The sequence below is a fragment of the Caloenas nicobarica genome, chromosome 2, assembly GCF_036013445.1.
Source record: "Caloenas nicobarica isolate bCalNic1 chromosome 2, bCalNic1.hap1, whole genome shotgun sequence".
NCBI classification, from domain to species: Eukaryota; Metazoa; Chordata; class Aves; order Columbiformes; family Columbidae; genus Caloenas; species Caloenas nicobarica.
Genome location: NC_088246.1, coordinates 130,479,643 through 130,499,249, shown reverse-complemented (window position 1 = coordinate 130,499,249; position 19,607 = coordinate 130,479,643). Strand labels below are relative to the sequence as shown.

At 39.8% G+C, this 19,607-nt stretch overlaps 1 protein-coding gene across 3 annotated transcripts in view; it reads left to right on the top strand.

The window, feature by feature from the left end:
• The window catches only part of NCOA2 (nuclear receptor coactivator 2), a 193,223-nt gene that overhangs the window by 68,732 nt on the left and 104,884 nt on the right, over positions 1-19,607 (top strand). For all 3 annotated transcript variants that reach the window (XM_065628012.1, XM_065628011.1, XM_065628013.1), the window contains exon 3: positions 2,179-2,423. The gene's annotated coding sequence lies outside the window, so the exon portion shown is untranslated. The remainder of the gene's footprint in view (positions 1-2,178; positions 2,424-19,607) is intronic.

Here is a 19,607-nt window from a genome sequence, read left to right as displayed (position 1 = left end):
CAAGAATAGTCAAGTCATTCTTTGAAAATTATTATTTCTAATTGAAAAATAAATGTTGTAGTGTGTTTAATCCATACTATAATTTACATCCCTCTGTGAGCATGTGAGTTTATTTTCTTGGCCTGCTCTTCTGGGTTGTGTTTGTATAAATACAGAAGTATTTACAGGAGCCATTGAAAAGTTGTCGTCTTGTTTGCTATTAAGACCTCAGTTAAAAAAAAAAATCTGTAAATTGTTTTTTTCTCTAAAAGAAAGCATCGTCTGTTTTGAGAGGATTTCTTCTTTCTGTATATCAGCTGGCTATACATGTAATGACAGTGTGCTGCATTTGTTTTTCATGCTGAGGTAACTGCTAAATAGAGAAAAGGAAAGAAAAAGTTTCCCATAATTTTGTATGAGAATGTTGTTTCCCCTTCAGGCAGAGGCAGATGATCACAGGCAACAGTATTGCATGAAGTTACCCTTCCTTGTGGTAACTGATACACGACTGCTCCTAATTTAGTGCAAACGTGAAGTAAAATGGATTTGCTTAAATTATCTCTTTTAGCTGTGTGACCTTCATCGGGAATGAAGCTAACCCATTTTACTTCAGTTTTTTATGGCCTGGAAGTATTTCCTGAGCAGCTGTAGTGTTTCAGGCAAGCATTGGTACCTCTAGGAGATCAACACCGGCATCAGAAGAAACGGCTAGCTGGATCGCATGCTGCTTTCTGGTGGTGCGGCACACGACAAAACTGGTGGTGAAGACAAAGGCGTCTGGCGTGGCATTCGCTCCAGCACTGTCCAACCTCAGCCGCTGCTCCTCAGTTTGACCACCAGTCTGGGGTGTTAGTCTTTACACAGTTCTCGTTTCAGTGAGCTGCATGACTTAGGCTGTTAAGGGCTGTAAGGGGAGTGCCAGGAATTGCAATAAGGAAGGCAGCCTGATGCTTCCCAGTGTAGGATACTGGTTGGAGTTCTTTGTAACTTCGCAAAACGTTAGCCTTTGGGGCTAGGCAGTTGCCTCTAGCTTTTTTTTTTGTTTTGTTTTCTTTTTCTGACAGAATTATTTAGCTGTCTGTAAGAATGTGTGGAAGAAGATATTTCTCATTTTAGACTTTCTTTAAAAAAAACCCAAAAGAACCTTTTTTTTTTTTTTTTTGGAAATGCTTTGTGTCCCTCCCTTTGAAGCAGAGAGCAGGAGTTGGAGGCAGCACGGGAAGGGCTGGTGAGAGGCACTGGGGAAGAAGAGCAGCGTATGAGTCACAGCTTTTTCTTTGTCAGCGCTGTGAAAATCTCAGATCTAACCAAACTGCAACCTTTTAAAGAAATCACAGTTCTTGCATGCCTTCTTGAGCGTGTGAGAGCTGTATGGCCTGGAAAGGGAGGGGAGTCTGGGCTGGGAGACAAAATTGCTGCCTCGTACCCCAGTACCTGAGAGTCAGAGGTGGACCCATAGGGCACCGGCACACCCTGGTGTGGTCCTGCCCCCGAAATACTGTAGGGTGTGAACAGGGGAGACAGACCTAAGGTGAGAGCGGGAGTTAATATGACATCCTTTTGGGGAAGAGAGGACAGAGGGAGGTGAGCGGGAGTCAAGGAGAGAGTGTGGCACTGCCAACCAAGCCAGGAGACATGAAAAGCCTTGGAGAGTGGGGCTGAGGAGAGGCTTGGCAAGGGCACTGAAGGTGGGAATGAAGGACCAGAGCTTGAATCAACATGGGTCAGAGTCTTGATGTAAACAGGCAGAGGAGTTTACTCTGGACGGTCCTTTTCTGTAGAGATCTTTGAATATAAATGAACACTCTTTGATTCCAGTAGAAGCTCTTTGAGACTGTGTTTAACCACCACCTATGGCTGGTTGCCATGCAGAGGATTGGCTTGCTTTTGTGACAAGTTTACTATTTTGCCACAAGAGCTGCATGGTATATCTAAAGATTTCGACCCCATTGCCGGTTTGGGTAGGTGTCTGTATGACCCCATCATACAGGGTCTGATTTCTCAGTTTCTTTTTTCTAAAAGTGGCAAATGCAAACATTTTTGCAGTGAGGCAGTGTCGAAGTCAAGGAACGTCAAAACTGAGATTGTCTTTGCAAAGCACTTTCATTTGGCCCCTCCTGAGGTAGCCTCACAAATTAGCAGCGTTTAACCACGCGCTGACATATGGTGTGTTGTTGTTTTGTGGTTTTTTTTCCACAGGACCCCTGCTTCATTCCGTGCACAGGATGGACCTGCTGCGGGAATGAATCTGGTTGATGCAGTGGAGAAGGCTGTTCTCTGTCGTACCCCTGCCTCATTTCCAGCAGAAGCCGGGACGTGCGTGGCGGGCGAGGCAGGGGACCGCAGGAGGCGGAGGCCGTGCTGATGCTCTGCGCAGCTGCATGCTGCCCTGGGGAACGGGACTCTCTTCCCAGCTGTGCTGCAGACTTCCCAGGTGATGCTAGGTAAGTTGCTCAGTCCTAGCTTTTCTCCTGCCTTCACTAACCTGTATGTGTCTTGCTTCGTTGTGGATTACTTGAGATCTTTGCATCTGATGTGGCAAAGTGCTGAGCACTGATAACTGCAAGTGAGGCAGTGGGGGTTGAGGTTTGAAAGTGCTATATAAAGCACAATGTAATGCTAAGTGCTGTGAAAAAATTAGCTCTGAGTTGTGCCAAACTGGAGACAAAGTTATCTACAGAATTGGAGAATCATTTTGACCTTAAAGCTGCTACTGCTTTAGGTAGGAAGTTAGGAATAACACAGTTATTCAAAGTTAGGAGTAACAGAGTAACAGTAGAACTGACTATTATGTTGATGAAGCACTCAGCTGCACCACTGAATTCACAAAGAAATTACTTGTTCCGTTTTCTAAAAAAAATTTGAGCAGCATGCAGTAAATAAGGTATGGGACCACACGCCAAATACCAAGAGTAAAACAGATTACTGTTTTGATTAGTGGTAATTCTGTACACTGAATGAAGCAGAGGTGCTGTGGAAATGGTATGACATGACTGCGGTGTATATCACGCCACAGAAAAAAACAAAGGCAAAGTTTAGATTTCTCTAAAACTTACTTTACTGTAGATGTTTGTGTCATGTAATATGATTTGGGGTGCAAGTACAGCATTTTTTGATACTGTCAACTCAGATAATGTATGTACATAAAACTAAAACGACATGTAAATTCATCATTCATCACAGGCACATGCCTCATGTGCCTGGTTATTGTATCGGATACAAAGTAGGCAGTGTTTGTAATGCCCACTATCAGAATGGCTTGAGGTCAGAATTTCATCTGCATTTCTTCAGGCTCAGGATTTGTATATTCCCAGTGCGATGTCCATAGCTCGCTACAATGCTGTTGTAATCAGTAGATAACAGAGAATTTTTTGGCTGAGGCATGGTTAAGCTAAATATTGTTTTAACTTAGCTAACCTGAATGCAAAATATCTACCATTAGATCAGATTTTATGAATTAACCAAGAGCATGTCTTTGGTGCCTAGAAACATTGTGAGTATGTTGCCAGATAAGCTGTTACTCGCTGTTGCAGGAGAGAGAGAGAGACAGTAAAAAAGCTGTGAAGCTTTGATAATGGCTAGATATTATATTAAATACACAGAGTAAGAATGCACGTTCCCCTTCCAGCCTGCTCATGGGGGATCTACTACATATGGCTCTGTGAAAGACTGCAGTAATGCTGCAGGCGCCAAGCAGTATTTTTAACTGCTGCTTTCTAAGAAAACCCGAGGTATTTTTGTTTGACTACTGCTGTGCAGTGCAAATGGTTCTTTAAACATAAACAAAAGTGTGGGAGGGATGACGACGGACGACACCTCATGACAATCTGTATTTTATGAGCAGAAGGTAAAAATGAAATTATTTACTTTACCTAGAGCATTGAAAATCATGTTGCAACTGGACTGATGCAATAGCGCACATTACAAAAGGATGGCACAATTTGCAGAGCCCGCTGGAGAAAAGCAGGGTGCTGGATAGGGGGAGGAATTGTGGGCCTGCAGGGCAGCGCGCTGGCAGGGTGATGTGGGGAGGGTTATCGGCTGATGTGGGGAAAGGAATGCCAAGAAAAATAAAAACTCTGCCCTTCTTGCGTATCCCATAAAATGGGGACAGGAGTTGAGGAAGGTGACTTGTTTTATCAGTGCGCCTACTTCATTTCGGTGACACGTCTATTCCGTTGTGGAAAGTGTTTTCTGTTGTGTGAAGGAAAGAAAGGATGGGAATGGAAGCTGATTTTGAGCTAATATGTTTTGAAAACTGCTAATAATAGTGGAATTTTATTCAGCACACTCTATTTCTACAATAGAAAAGTAAAATTCCTTTGGGTTAACTGCAACATCTGTTGAACAAATTGGTTCAGTTTCATGAGTCTGTTACTAATTCTGAGAAGTAGATGGTGTTTTATAAAACCAGTAGAGTCAGGGGGTTAGTGCCCCTTTTCTTTCATTTTTTGACTGTTATTAAAGTAGGTCATTTTGCAAGGTTATGTTGTAATGAATACAGTAATACTGTGGTTAATATTTCTAGTATTTAAAGCTTTAATGAGTTTTCTTCACTGCTTCTAATCAAAATTACTAATATTCTTTAAAGTCGTGGGTTTCCAGCTTTTTATCAAGTACTAAGTAATGAAGTTATTGTATAATTTTTTTAAAAAAAACTCTTTTGGTGCATTTCTGCTTGTATTTCTTTGTTTCTGCAGTTATTTCTACTCTGCTTTACTTACAAGGTTTGAATGTGAATTAAATTTTAGTTGCTTCTACTGCTGTTTTCTTGTTTGGACTAATTATTCTGTGTCTGTAACTTCACAGTTGTGGGAGGAGTATTGTAAGTGACAAATTAGTTTATGGCTTCACGTGGTAGAAGCTAAGAATGTCATAAGAGTTAACAAGCTGATGTCATATGAATTAATAAAAGAAGAAAAAGGGAGAGATATCAAACCATTTCCAAGATTCTGTTCCCATGCATCAGGAATGCTCTAGTCTCATACACATATATGTATCTTAAGGTAGTTTAGGTTTCTCAGATACATCTCTTATCAATTTAATCACTGAAAGGATATCCCAAGTAATGTTATTATGCAGATCAGATTAAGTTCTATGCTTTACTGGTAAATATATAAAATCAATGTAAGTACTTCTTGTGTACAACTTGTAACTAGCTGTAATACTTTGATACATTTAAAGGCAAAACCTGAACTTTGAATTTAGACACCGAATATAGATATATGCTTTGTAGTGCATATGTGGAAAATACAAGACTGGCATTAAGCATGCATATTCAATGTGATTGTAAGCTGTGGCACTTTCAGCTTTGTGGTCAGGGTGTCTGGCTGTTCAGAGTAGCTCAGCGTGTAGATAATGAAGGATATGAACAGAAGTTGATAATACTTTCAAATTTTACTTTAGCAGATTATTTCCTTCTTATTATGGCCATTTGTGAACTTTTAGTGTATGTTAATTATGTCGTAATTCTGTTGTCTTTAAAGTAGAAGATAATGCAAGTATAAATAAAGCGGGATAGCAGCATGGGATGTCGTTGCTTTTGAGGGATTGCTGGGTTGAGGAGGAATGGAGATGTACGATTGAGTTTTGTGAAGGTGCATGTGAGTATTTGCAACGCAAGAAGCTGCCCCACTGTTGGTAAGATGTTCCAAACAACCTTGTGTCAGTTTTGTCCTTGGTGCAGCTCGCTGAAGTTGCAGATGATGTACATGAGATGAAGCGAGGGGGAAGTTTTGTGGCTTAAGTCCTGTGCCAAGTCGTTTTGAAGTTGCATGCAGCAGCTGTGCTGTAGCTAAAGAAAGGCATCATAACATCTGCATGATCTTTAACAGCAGAATTCTTCCACTATGATGTATCATTTAGCTAATACAGGCTGCCTTCATTAAGGTGGTGTGTTTTTGTTTTGTTTTTTTTCACCTTATTAGAAATACTCATATTACTTTTGGGGATAAGTTTGCAAAGATCTGGATTTGAGTGCTTCTGTGTAGAAACAGTCTGTTTCAATCAAAAACAGGAGGTCAAAAGAGGAGTTGAGATTTTGTAGCTCAGTGAGGCTCTGAAGGTGATCCGGCAGTTTTAGACTGCACCGTGTGAACTGGATTTTTCTGCGTCCTCCCTTGTTTGGGGGACAGGGGCTGAACATGGGGCCAGGTTTTGTGGCGATGTCATGAATGTGGCATCATTGCAGCTAACCTAGGTCTGACGGCTTCCAGAAGCATGGTTTGCACCTTCCCTGCTGAGGCGTTATCCTGTCTCCCGCGTGCCAGCGTTGCTGCCGGCGTGGCTCCGGGGTGGGTTGGTTCGGGGAGCCAAAGCAGTGGTCAGCTATAGCCGCGTTTGTGGTTGCGTTACTGGGCTGGCTCTTTAACCCTTTGAACTTGCTAACTGCAGAGCTGGATAAACGGCTGAGCTGAAGATGACCTGGAGGAGGGAGGGCAGGACCAGCCTCTTCTAGTTGCAAATTGGCTTGTCTGCCACTTTGAAATCGCCTTGACTTGAGGCAGGAAAAGGCAACTGAGGGAAGTGTTTTTAAAGAAATGCATGAGTTAGACCATATGCTGTGTTCAGTTTGAAGTGTAAGCAAAGAGAAATCAATAAATCAGGTGTAATCGAGTTTGAAATTTTAGCTTTAGCGTTTCTCTTCATTGGAGATTTTTGCATAAGGACTTTTAAACTGAAACTTTATTCTTCTGGTTTGAGACTAAGAGATCTGTAATTGTTCACACTTAGCACTGCAAAAATGGCAAGTTCTTGTAGTTAAAAGGGTGGGATCTAATGGTCAGAAATAAGAGATTGTGGTCTTGGAGAACAAAACAAAGCTAGTAGAAATTCTGACACTTCTCCGTGTTAAGGATTTTGGTGATCTTGACTATAAATATCTTGCATTTATAGAGAGTACTTCATTCTCAAGCAGTATGTCACGAACTAAATCTGGAAGAATACATTGTAAATTAAATGTGAGTGGGTTCTTTTTTTGTAAGTAAGAATTATCACGTTTTATCATCAGGAATTACTGGATTTGCATTTGCTTTTCAGTTGAACAATGTGATCAGTCTTCCTGCTATAATCTCTTAGGAAAATGACTGTCAATGGAAAAGCAGAATGCTGATTTATGTAATTGTACTCATTGCATAAGTTTGGTTTGTGAGATCTAATTAACATAAATAAGCAAAGTAAGAGAAAAGGCACAGGAAATGTACTGCACCTTATTAGGGTTGTTAAATGGTATTTTCAAAACTATCTTGTAGTCAAATAATGATTTTCTTTGATCCATGCTGCAAGAACTGTATTACTCCCCATACTAAGTGTCTATAAAATCGAACATGTATTTGCCACAGTGAAGAATTACTAATGTCCAAAATAACAAAGCTGCTATTACAAATTACTTGAAATACTGCGTATTGAGTGGAATAAGATAGATCTGCCAGCGTGCATAATTCAGAGCGTAGCCTGCCTGCTTGGGGGAAGGCACCGCACCTGCCTCCCCGTCCGAGAGCGATCGTGACCATGTCACCGGGGACTGAGCACGCCCGGGGTGACAGCTGGGCGTTTCGGACTCTCACATGGAAAACATATGTGTTTCCTGCTGCCTAAGGAGTACAGTTAGGTCCCAGAAATAGAGTTGCTTGACAGCAGTAGTCCAATATATGCATTTTACCCAAATGCTTAAAAACAGTTAGTAAAATAAGATCTTAAGACCAGTGTTCAAAACAGAGCACATTTAATACGTTCTGCTTCCCAGCAGCATTACTGTGAGGTAAGGGCGAGCAGCCGAGAACTTGCTTCGAAAACAGGAAGTGCCCACATTTGTATAAAATTGCATAGTTTCAGCTGTCATAAATGTGGTTTCAATGCAGTTGCAGGAGTAAAGCCCAAAGTAGTTGTAACCAGCTTACTTCCTCTTTCAGTCAAAGTGCAAATAGCCATATAATTAACAATCTGTGCCTCATTTTCTCTAGCTGGGTGAAGTATTCTGTTTTGCCTGTACAGTCGCTGTAGAAATAGAGGGAACTTGACTTACTTAAGAACATTTTAAAATAACACAAATATTCCCGGTCAGAACCGAATCTGCATGTTCACAAAATAGGATTTTCGATTGCCCCTCGAGCTTGGCAGCAGCACTGAGACCTGTGAGCGTGGCTGGCGGGCAGCCAGGCTCCTTGGAGAAGAAGGAGCCTTGCCAAGTTGGCTTCTTGCCATGGTAAACTGCATGGGGCAGCAAAACCTGCTGCAGAGCTGGTAGGCAGTTTTTTCTCTTTAGGGACTTCCCTTCTTACATTCCATTACAAATTGGCTTTATTCAAACTCTTTTATCATTAATTTTTTGAGGACTGATTGCTCAGCTTTTTTTGACAGCTTTTTTTCTGAGTTAATTCACCCATCCTGCCTTTGGATCTGTTCACGCACTTAGTATAACAGAAAAGCATAAGTACCAAAGGATAAGAAAAAGTTTGTCTTCTGCTCCTGTACCCTCACGGGTTGGTTCAAATATGTTTTAGCCTGCTTGGGGCCTTTGAGGAGAGCCTTAACTTTTCATCCAGAAATGGCCTGTTGTCACTTCTCTGTCTCTGCTGGCATCAGGCACTTGAGCAGCAAATACCTACTACCTTCTGAATATTCCCCGTGTACTCTGCTTGCTGGGAAGAGCTGGTGAGGAGCCTTTCCAGGGAAACGAGCTCTCCCAGGAGAGTTTCTTCAGGGAAGCTCTGCTTGGTTGCTGAAGCTGCAGCACTTGCTGCATGCGGTAATCAACAGTGGACCTTTTCTTCTTGTGACAGATTCTTGGAGGAAGGTTTTTCTTCATGTGACAGCACTGCATTTTGTAAAGCCCTGTGAGAAACCTTTAGGCAGAGCTCAACAAACGTTACTCTGTCCTAAACATAATATGAAAAATTTCCCTTCCCTTTCCTAGATTTCCTGTTCAACTATCAGATAACTAGTGGAGAATACTTACTCAAGACCTTATGAAATACCATACAGTCATAGTGACCATCTTTTGACTTTAGACAAGAAAGTTTGTAGTCCTTAAAGGATTATTTCATCATGTGCTACCCACTGTTTTCTGTTCTTGAGGAAAAGCTGGGTAATCAGTTTTGTTGTCACTGGAACAACCAGAAGCACTGTGGCACTACCAGAACTTTGATTCATCTTTCTGAATGGAGTTTTAAAAGACAAAGCAGTCTTAACAGCCTTCATGTAAAAAATAAGATACATCGAACAGCAATTGTGAAGGGAACAGAAATGAGGACAGAGTCTTGCCTCAAGTTCCCTAGTGTTTTTAGCTGTAATTTGGCAAGGGAGACGAGAGAAGACCAATGAAAGTGAGAACTCCTTTGTGTCCTGTGAAAAATGATGGTTGTTAGATATATCGAGGTGTTTCTTTCATTCTAATTAAAATTTTGAAACTTTCAGGGCACAGCAAGGTTTCCAACATATTTAATTGTGTAAAGAATTCCTTCCTATTCTCGTCTTCCAATATTTTAAGAGAACATACAGCTGCCACTCTGAAGAGGATGGTTGCACAGCTTCTGCTTCTGCTTCCTCTGTGTCTGTCTGTATGGGTAATAATTCATTGTAACATCAATATAACATTACCTGCAGTCATTCTGAAGAGCCTTATCTTAGGTGCTTGCCAGAGTTGCTCATGTCTGTCTTTGCTTAGCGTGATGTGGCCGTGTTTTCCTCTGCGGCTTAGTTCCTAGCGCAAGCAGAGGCGATGAAATGTGCTCACATGGCGCTGTGTTTTATCACCAAATTAAGGGACTGGACGGGGTTGTGTTGTAAAGAGGACAGTAGGGCCAGTCACTTCCATGCCATGAATAGATTGCTTTTATTCCTAGAGGAATATGGTCTAAACAGTGGTCTGTGGGCCAAGACCAGCCTACAGAAAATTTCCATCTGCTCTGCTTTTTACCAAAGGGGCTGGAGAGCAGCTTTGCAGCAGCAAATGCTGCCCAGCAACTGGACAGTGTTGGAGACTTGCCACAATTCAATTTAGAGGGCTGCCCCCAGGGGAGTGGAGGAGGGTGGATTGGAAGGGGCCAGGTAAAAGAGCCTCCCTTCTCTGGTGGTCTGGTTCTATTTCCATGATGACATCTGGACAGTATTTCTCAGGTAGCTACTTGTGGCATGTGCGGGCTGCTCGGGTTGGTGGCTGCTCTGAGGACTAGCGAGTGAGGTCTGTGAGAATTTGCTGGTGGGAGGATCTGCAGCCAGCCAGCAAAATCTAATTGCAAACTCCCTGTAATAAGTGACCTCTTTTAATAGAAACCCACATCCTTTAAAACAGTTCATTAAAAATGCCTTTATCAATTACAAGCTACCATGCCATTTAAAAAGTATCGCATTTGCATATGAAGTAATTCAGATTCAAACTTTAAATTGCCATTTGAAAAGTTTAATACTAATTTGTGAGTGGATTTTGATATTATAGTTTTATATTGCCTTCTAGGAGAATTTCTAAATTAATTTCAAACCATAACTATTAAACCTGAAAAAAGAATGGGAAGCTAGGAAGTTCTGAATATACATAAAATAAAAAAATTTTAAAAAATTGTACGTGTACTCTTCATTGGCGTGCAATGATAGTCTATAAGGTTTCCATTATCCTGAGATAGTACACATACCCATTACATGAGAACGCTGAATACCTTATCAATCTCTGCAGGTCATTCAAAACAAATGCCTCTAACAATTATCACCACACTTGGTAGTGTATTTTGTTCATCGTGAGGTTAAATACTAAATGAAGACTTAAATTTTTATAAGATTTTTTTTTTAACTTTTGCATTTTTTCAGATTCACTGTTTTAAGAATTTTCACTCTTAGGAAACCATTAAGCTCTTGTAATAATGATGATGGTTCAGGTAAAAATGAAATAATAGAAAAATAATGTACAAAGAAGGTGCTGGCTTTAAGATCTCAACTTACTATATTTCTCTCTCAGCTGATGGTAGAAAATACTTTAAGTTACTTTTGTGTGCATATATTTATATAAATAATCTGGATTACTTAATTAAAATACAGTCAATCAGAGAAATATATGCATTGTTCTAAAGAGTCATTGCAATTAGCCTGGCAGAATTGTTGTTCTTAAATAAGAATGAATGAAAGCAATTCTCCTGCATCACAGTTCCCTTGTGTCCTTGCTCTATGGACCTACATGAAATCCAGGTACTTGTAAATTCTCCTGAGCCTCATCAGGCTTCTGTAAGGTTTCTGGCTCTGGCATGAAAGATCTGTTTGCTGGGCACAGATTGTTTCTCTTTATCAGGAATGGGGCCCACATGAGTCAGCTAACCGAACTGTTCAGATAAATGTTGAACTCCCCAAATTGCCTCAGTAATACAAAGAGTGGTACAAATTCATGCTCTGTTGCAAACTTTCAAAACTCATTTCTTGCATTGTAGAAAAATGAGGGGAGATACGCAAACTTAGACGAAATAGCAAATGGCTTTTTAGTGTTGCCATGCTACTGGTTCATGTTGGGGTTTGAGTCAGGTTTCCCCAGTTCTCAGCTTCACTCCTTCAGTCTTATCTTCTTTTGCAGTTGTTTGAGCTCTATACTTGGTCAAACTTTTCTGCCAAGGTGAAAAATTTCCCTGTGTTCAGACGTGTAGGTACTTTTGGGTACCTTCAGCCTTTCCCTGTGCATGTGTCTGTTTTGCTTTGAAAACTGTCTACGAAAAGCTATGAGATAGATTCAGATATTGTGGTGCTACTTTTAAGTGATCTGTTGATATAGCCAGCTGTTTAGTGTGATCCATCTGAATTAGCTTTCTGTGAAACTATAATAAGGTCAAACATTATGCTTTATTTTTAGCCTCATTTCTTATGGAAACCAGGCTCGTGAGGTCACACCGTGTGCTTGTGTACATGCCTACATGTCCCCTCATCTCCCCTCAGTAGCTTTTGAACCTATTGGTGATTTTGATCCCATATTTTTGGCACAGTGGAGATCTCAAAATTCAGATCCCACAAGTTTTGTGAAAATAAGCAGTTGAGTATAGATGAGAGCACCTAAAGGTGCCCTGACAGAGGGGAAAGTTTACAGCATGAAATAATCTTATTAGTTGCCTGGGAATCCAAGTGGTGGGAAAAGAGAGACTTTAAACAAATGTCCCAACTGTGGGAAAAGCTTCGTTCAAAGCTTTCACCTTTCTAGACACCAAAGTCATCCAACCAGGAGGTGAAAATCTGTGGGTGATGAGGCTTAATTAATTCGGTTGTTCATGGGACTACTTGTTCCTTAGATATTTTAATAACAATAATAATAACAATAATAATAGTGATGTCAATAGCATAAATAACTTCCATGCAATATATTTTTGCATATTTAATTTTTAAGGTAAATATGTAAGACTATTGTTGTGACAGTCCTAATTTTCAGGGGCAATTTTTGTTTTCACTGTGAACATTCATTTAATTTCCCTATTAGGACAAGCTGGGTAGTTGCTTCCCCCTGCTTTTAAAACCACAGGTACTATAAATGCTTTGCAGCCCTGTTTTGCATGTGGTTCTGGATTGCAACTAGCCAGAAATGCTGGAGCATTTTTCAGGGGGAATTCATAGCACTATGGTTGTGCTCCAAGGGAGTTAACTGGGAAGAACAAGATTGGTACAGTATGCTTACTGAATATGGAAATAATAATAATTATTAAGCTAACCAACAAGAAATGTATCCTTAATAAAATGTGTGGGTTTTTTTAGTATAATCATGTGACTGTATAATACAAAAATTGCTTTGAGAGTGGGTCAAAGATTACACATAGCAGAGAATTGTGTGATTGGTTATGAACAAGCGAAAATAGGGTAAACTTTTGACCCGGCAGCAGCAAATGGAACTGTGTAAAGCACCTACAGATGGCAGGATTTAAACATATAGTCGGTCTCTCGCCCTTTCACAGCAATTACGATCATACTACACCAGGCACAGAGGAGAAGGTGCTCCGTAACTGTAATACAGTGCGTCTTTGAAAGTTTTGAATATGCAGTTGCGTGTTTCGTTTTTGTAGGACCATCAATTAGCTTAGCCAGAAGAATTCCACTTTTGTTGCTTGTGTTTGACTCGACGAGTTCCTGACCAGCGTGCCAAGTCCATTTGGAACAAAAAAATCATTTGAACAGTCTGAATAATGTTGATAATTCAGACTGCAGCGGATTTATTGCTAAGCTTGAAAGACTCGGTGAAAGTTTTATGCTGTTGTGCTGCTGACGTGGGGTTGGGGGGACGAGGAGAATGTGGCTACGGAGAGAGGTCTGGGAAACAACGCTCCCAAACCAGCTTCTTGCATCCTTGTGTAGATCTTCCTGGTTGAGTTTTAAGTTTGCGAAACCTGAACAGGAAAAAGACCAGTTGATAAACTGTTTTTATTTGACAATATTGTGGCATTTAGACAATTCAGTGGCTTTCAGTTTTGTTTGTGCCTATGAAATACTTCACAAATTAGAAAAAGTGAGTCTTGTGAATTAGAGGCGAAAGGTTGCTGCTTTCCCTTGAACTTGTTGGTTAACAGAATCAGAAGCCCAGTTGCACTTTTGGCACAGAGTGATGGTTCTGAAGTCGTCCAAGCATATTTCATGTAATTCACTGCCTTTCGGGGAACTGATTGAAGCAGGGGTTGGGGGGCAGGTTGTTTGTATGTCTGTCCATGCATGTGTGTGGACTTCTCCCGGGTTTGATTTTATTTATTGCGCTTTGACGTATCAGCATTTGGGGAAAAAAGTCTGAATGATAGAAGGCATGCTTCCTTCTAGTTGTGATCCAGCCACTATCTTCTCCCTTTCTGTCTCTCTGCTTTGCCTTCTGGCCTGTAATCTGATGCGTGTGCCAGATGTGGGGAGGTGGAGCAGAAGCAATCCAAGCTTTTAGACTATTTCATGGAGGGGCTTATTTTATTATATCTGTGGTTCACAAAAATTTTCCTTTGGTTTTCCAGAATGACTTCTATGGAGAGTAGAAATTGCAAGCATATGGTAATAAGCTAAATAAGATACTGAAAAATGCTTTTTGGAGGAAGAGAGAGTTTTCAAATATGGATTAAAAAAAGGGTGTCTTTTTTTTTTGTCTTTTTTTTGTCTCTCCTTTTTTTTTTTCCTTTAAAGTCATGCTGAAGCTTGCACTGTACTTAGGCTGCTGGGTTTAATTCCCTTTTTTTGGAGACAAATTGTATTCATTTTAACCGTGCCTGTACCTGCAGCAAAGATCAGCTGCTGGAAGCTTTAAGACACTTAAACAGCTCAGTGATTGCTATCTCATGAGTTCGATTCGGTCACATAAGATTTTTAAACTTTCCTGGTTGTTAAACACAGTGAAATGAAAACTACCTTTCTCAAATGCCAAACAGCACACAGTATTGTAGACTAATGCCTTCTACAGTTTTCTAACCCCCGTCCCACAAAAAAAAAAACCACCACCACCAAAACAAACCTTAGCTCGTTTATGAATGCCACCCGTGCATTCCCCTCTTTTACTGATGAGCAGCCTCAGATATCCAGGTTTGAGCCACAGTCAAAATTTGCCTGGACCGCTTGAAGCCCCAGCTCTTCTGTGGAGGCTTCTGAGCCCCCCAAGTGCTGCCCCCAGCTCCCAGCAGTGGCCAGAGAGAGGGAGTTGGCAGAGTGACCCACAGACCTCCTTAAAACATCGTTGGGTAGCCTTGATCTAAGGGTGTAATAGCAGAGTGGTTCCTCAATGTGAGGTGGTTGTGTCTGTTGTGTTAATGGCTTCCATGAATTAGGGCAGCTGTTCCACCTGAAAACGGGGGCAGTTATTGCCAGCTTTCTGCCTCCTAAGTGCCAACTTCACATAGGTGTTCTGGGTTTGTTGTATTATCCTTGGGAGATGCAAAAACCAAAAGCAACTCGGTAAAGAAAAAATGTTCTTAATATATGGAGTAGAAAAGAAAACTAATTAAAGAGATGGGTTTCATACTTGAGAAAGGAAGCGATTTTATCTAGTTATGTTCTTTCATGTTCTTTTTGAAGTACAAAAGGTATTGAAATGTTATTACTGAAATGTTATTATTGAAACATTATTTGAAATATTATGGGATTATTCCCGTAGTCTCACTGATTAAAATAGAAATCTAATTGAAGGACATGTACCTTTCACAGGTATTTTGCAAATAATAGCCTAACTAGTTTTGTAATCTCGTAACTGAAATATCTCCAACAATTACTTCTACTTAATAAATGCGCTAGGTGCTTCTATAAAACATAAAACATGTTAACACATTGACCAAATGGAGGGATATATTAAGCTTTTAATATACTGTATACTCTGTATATAGTATTTACCAGAGACACATGCTTCACGGTGCCTGCATTTTCTTCTTTTAGGTTCTGATCATTATTTCTTGCTGCGGTATAACAGAGCTGCTCATAATTCCTAATTATTGCTGGACATAAAATAGTTAAAATTACTCTCCTAGTATCACTCAAAGCTAAGTACGAAGGTTTCCATTATGAGTTGCACAAAAAGTTCTTATCTACCCTTTGGTAAGTAGGTGAAATGCCAGTGCGCAGTACGTGTAAGCTTAGTTTCCTTTCAGTGTTGTCTAAATATCTGATTTAGTTTTCCTTTCCATGTGCTCTGAGAGAGTAACTGACAAAAGCTATAATTTCGTAGACTGTGTCTCGCATACAGATACAAGTAAAGCGTGATGGGCTTTTTCTGCCCCCAGAAGACAACTTTCTAAACATGGTGGAATATTTTCTTGTTGTCCTGTATTGAAACATTGCTCACCCATGTCCATACTTACCTGGTCTAACTCAGGTTTGAAATTAGTGTGGCAAAAGAGCACTATCACCGCTATGCTGGTAATATTTAGGTTACTACAAGTGAAATATTGTCACAGGAATATTCTGGATATTGAGATGTTTTTAACCAGTCATTAAACCATTGTATAATCATTACAAATAAATGAATACATAGATTATAGTTACAGTATGTGCTATAACACATACTTATTTGCATGCTGCTCACAAAGCTAAGTGCTGGCTGTTTAACTGGAGAATAAAAGTAGCAATTTGCCCATATAGATTTAGCTAAAAGAACTGTTTGTCCTGATACATTTATTTTGCTACTGGAATAGTAGACAAGGTGCAAATTTAGACCTTTTTTTTTTTTTTTCCTCCCCCACATAAAGCACCAAAATTAAGGTGAAATATTTATTACAAGAAAGTGCTGAATTTGGCTCTCTTAACTTGTAAATGAGAGAGGACCTCAAGAAGATCCCTTCTCCTGAGTTTTGTGATCTTCTGAGAGAGATTTTCTTTTCAAACAACTCCCCACCTAAGTTGTGGAGATCACTGGCTTCGCATGATATACGTGACGTAACAAGTACCTTGAAAATGAAAAAATTCAAGTAACTCAACATGTTTGTTTTCCATAGATGTGGGAATTAGATTGATACTGGCCTTTAGCAGAAGAGAGGGAGACAGGGTGTGATTCTTGTGCCCCTCGTTGGCTCGGGGTGGTTTTGACCTGCGGCGCAGCAGGAGTGCTGGTAGGGTGCAGGTGAGCAAAAGCTGCTTGGCACCAAGCACCGGCCCTTCCCGTGTTTGTAGATGTGACCACTTACAGCTAATAAGCTTATAATAATTTCTGCGTAAGCAGAGGTGGTGAAAGTAGTAGTGAAAAAAAAAAGGTAAGGAGCTTAGATAAGGGGAAGGTATGGAGGGCAAATAGTGGTGAAACATGTGCTTTGAGAGGTAATTAGAATTGTCCAGCTCCATTCGCACGGGGGCTTGTGTTTGTCCCGGTCATTGATGCTGATGTTCTTTATACATCAGCTGTAGGGGAATAGGAGACTGAACTCCACTCAGAAGTGTTATTTATCTCTGCATATTGAAATTTTTTTTGCAGTTGGGCATAAATGTCAAGACTTTCGAAGGCTTCTTGTAAATCCTGTGCAGGGATTTTTTTATGACATACAGACATTTCGTTTCACTGTCTGAAAGACTCCGTTTGCACAGAGGGAATATATTTCATTTGGTCTTCCAAATGATTTTGTATTTTGAAAGCTTAAAAAATGCTCTTCTCTAAACCAGATTGCTTTGCTGTGGATGACTTGATTGGAAAATAGCACATGCCTCCCTGCCTACTTTGCATTTGTTACCTAGATGGAGTAAATTCGGCTTGGAGAGGCTTGTGAAGAAGAGAGGGATTTAAAAATGATTCCTCTTTAATTAATCCCAGGAAAATTCTGGCAAATCTGTCTTATCTTAATGCATGCTGTATGTCTTTTAACTCCATTTCATTCTGATCACATAGACAAAAATCAGTTGGTTTGGGGTTTTTTTTTTCCTCAGTGATACTTTGGTTTGTCAGTAACCAGGTTTTGGGTTTACCTCATTTTAGCACATGCAGAATAAGGAGTGTGTGTGGTTTGTGATTTTTTTTTTTCTTTTTAAAAGCTCGTTTTCTGTAAAGGAAACATTCCAGTGGTGGAATTAGTTAAATCCAGCTTTGAAGTGCTGACCTTTTATAAAATACTGTTTTACTACCAATTGTTATATGCCAGTGGTGATAACAGGGGTGATAATTTTTCCCTCCTGTAAAATATAAATCCTTGGTTTGTTTAAACATCATGCTATTTGAACAGAGTAAGCTCTCTCTGTGGCAGATTATTGTATGTTCTTTCTTTGGGGAAAAAGAAAGAGAAACAAACACAAGCAAAACAAAGAAACAACCCAAGGCTTATTGTTTTGTTATCTTTCTTGGCTAACATGTAAGAACCCTGGGTGCTACTGCTGCTGCACTTCAGGGGGCAGCTGTACAGATCATTTATGTGTGTTAGATGCTTCTAAGTCCTCAGCAGTCTGAGACAACGTAAGGACTCCATCCTGAAAAGTAAAGAACATTCTGATCTTACTCCAAGAAAGCATTTACACATAATCTTTACAGTTAAGAACATGAATGGAGCCTTGGACTTAACGTTAGGTAAGACAGTTCAGAGAATTGCAAGATTAAGTATTTAATCCAAAGCATTATTACTGTGATGTTAACTAAATAAACTGTCTCCCCACAGTGGTACGTTCTCATAAATATTCTCATGTTTATGTATCAGTTTGGAGTTGCAGTTAAACAGTTTTCTATAGAAAGCTTTTTGCACATTTATTTTTTATTTAAAGTATTTTTCAGAAGTTGAAGTGAAATATTAACACTATGGAAAACACCACTTTTTAGCTCATGAAAATATAAGTGAGTATCTCAGATTTCCTAGGATTTTAAATGTGCCTCAGTTTTTTTTGCATAACTTAAGTCCTAGTAGTACACCTTCTTCTGGTAATGTTGCTGTAAGTAGAAACAGTCTTTCTGAAAGAAATTATTTTCTGGTTGGACTGTTCACAGCGTGTCATAAAATCAAGATCAGAAAATAATCTGCTGAAGTACCTCTCTGTACAATTCATATAATAGTATACTACAACTATGACTACTTCGTTCAAGTTCAGTCTGGTATCTGATGTGGTCTCCAAGAAATCCTTAATGTGGAAGATGGCAGCTTTTGTTGATCCCTCTTCAGCAGATCCTGACAGCTCTGCCCATGGAGCCAGTGCCCTTTCCAGGGCGTTCGTACAAGATGCTTCTGGGGCATCTCTGTACTGTCCTGTGATTTCTCCTTTCCTTTCATGAATATGTTTAGACTTCTATATTTGTAAAAGAGCCAACATCCATTGTTCTTTCTCGTGGGTATTGTTGTAGTTCAAGGCAGTATCTGACTGTTTTCATAGTATCGCTGTAAGTTGCAACCTGAGTAAAAAGGCAGCATGCCTGGTATTACCCACTTAAATGCACCTGGCTTACTGAATGACCTTGCATAGGTCGTTTTATTTCTCTGTTCATCCTGAGATCTATAAACTGCAGATAATAAAACATATATCCACCTTTGCAAAAGCTCTTTGAAGTCCATGAGTAAAAGGTATCCCATAAGGTCAAAATATGAATTATTTATTGCTACATGACATGCACAGCATGCAGACTGTAGAGTTATAGAAATCCTGTCTGTTCCTTTTTCCCTGGAGAACAGAAGTCATACCTTCAGAGCTCTACTTAGAGAAGAAGTATTTGTCGTATGAAATCTAATATAATCTTTGTGTGTATGAATATGTGATAATATGGAGACTTTGGTATCTCCAAGGAATTGGTTTCAAGTGTTAATACGCAGCTTCTTCTGACAATTGCAAATGCAGTTTTCAAAATAATAAGGATTTTAAAAATAAAGAATGAATACGAGAAGATCATGAAGAATAGTCAGAGGCGGGGGGAAGGTTGGCTTTTGAAGTAAAGGCGTAAGAATTTCATGGCATCAAAATTGTGGTAGGGTAACAGATCACTTGACTTGTAGGTGATTACTAATACTCATAGCCATTATCCATTTCCAAGTATTTGGAATGCCAACAGTATACTTTGAAAGAAACTGATTTTTCTTTTTTTATGTTTTGTAGCGTTTGTTGTAGGCCTTACTTGTCATCAAAGTATAAAAGAGGACAAAAGGCGTGTTCTCTGCACACTATTTATAGAACGTATTTTATTAATTTAGGTCTGTGTTATCCAAGATAGGTGTGTGTTGTACAAGACAAGCTATATATATATAGACATATAGGTAGATATATATACTAAA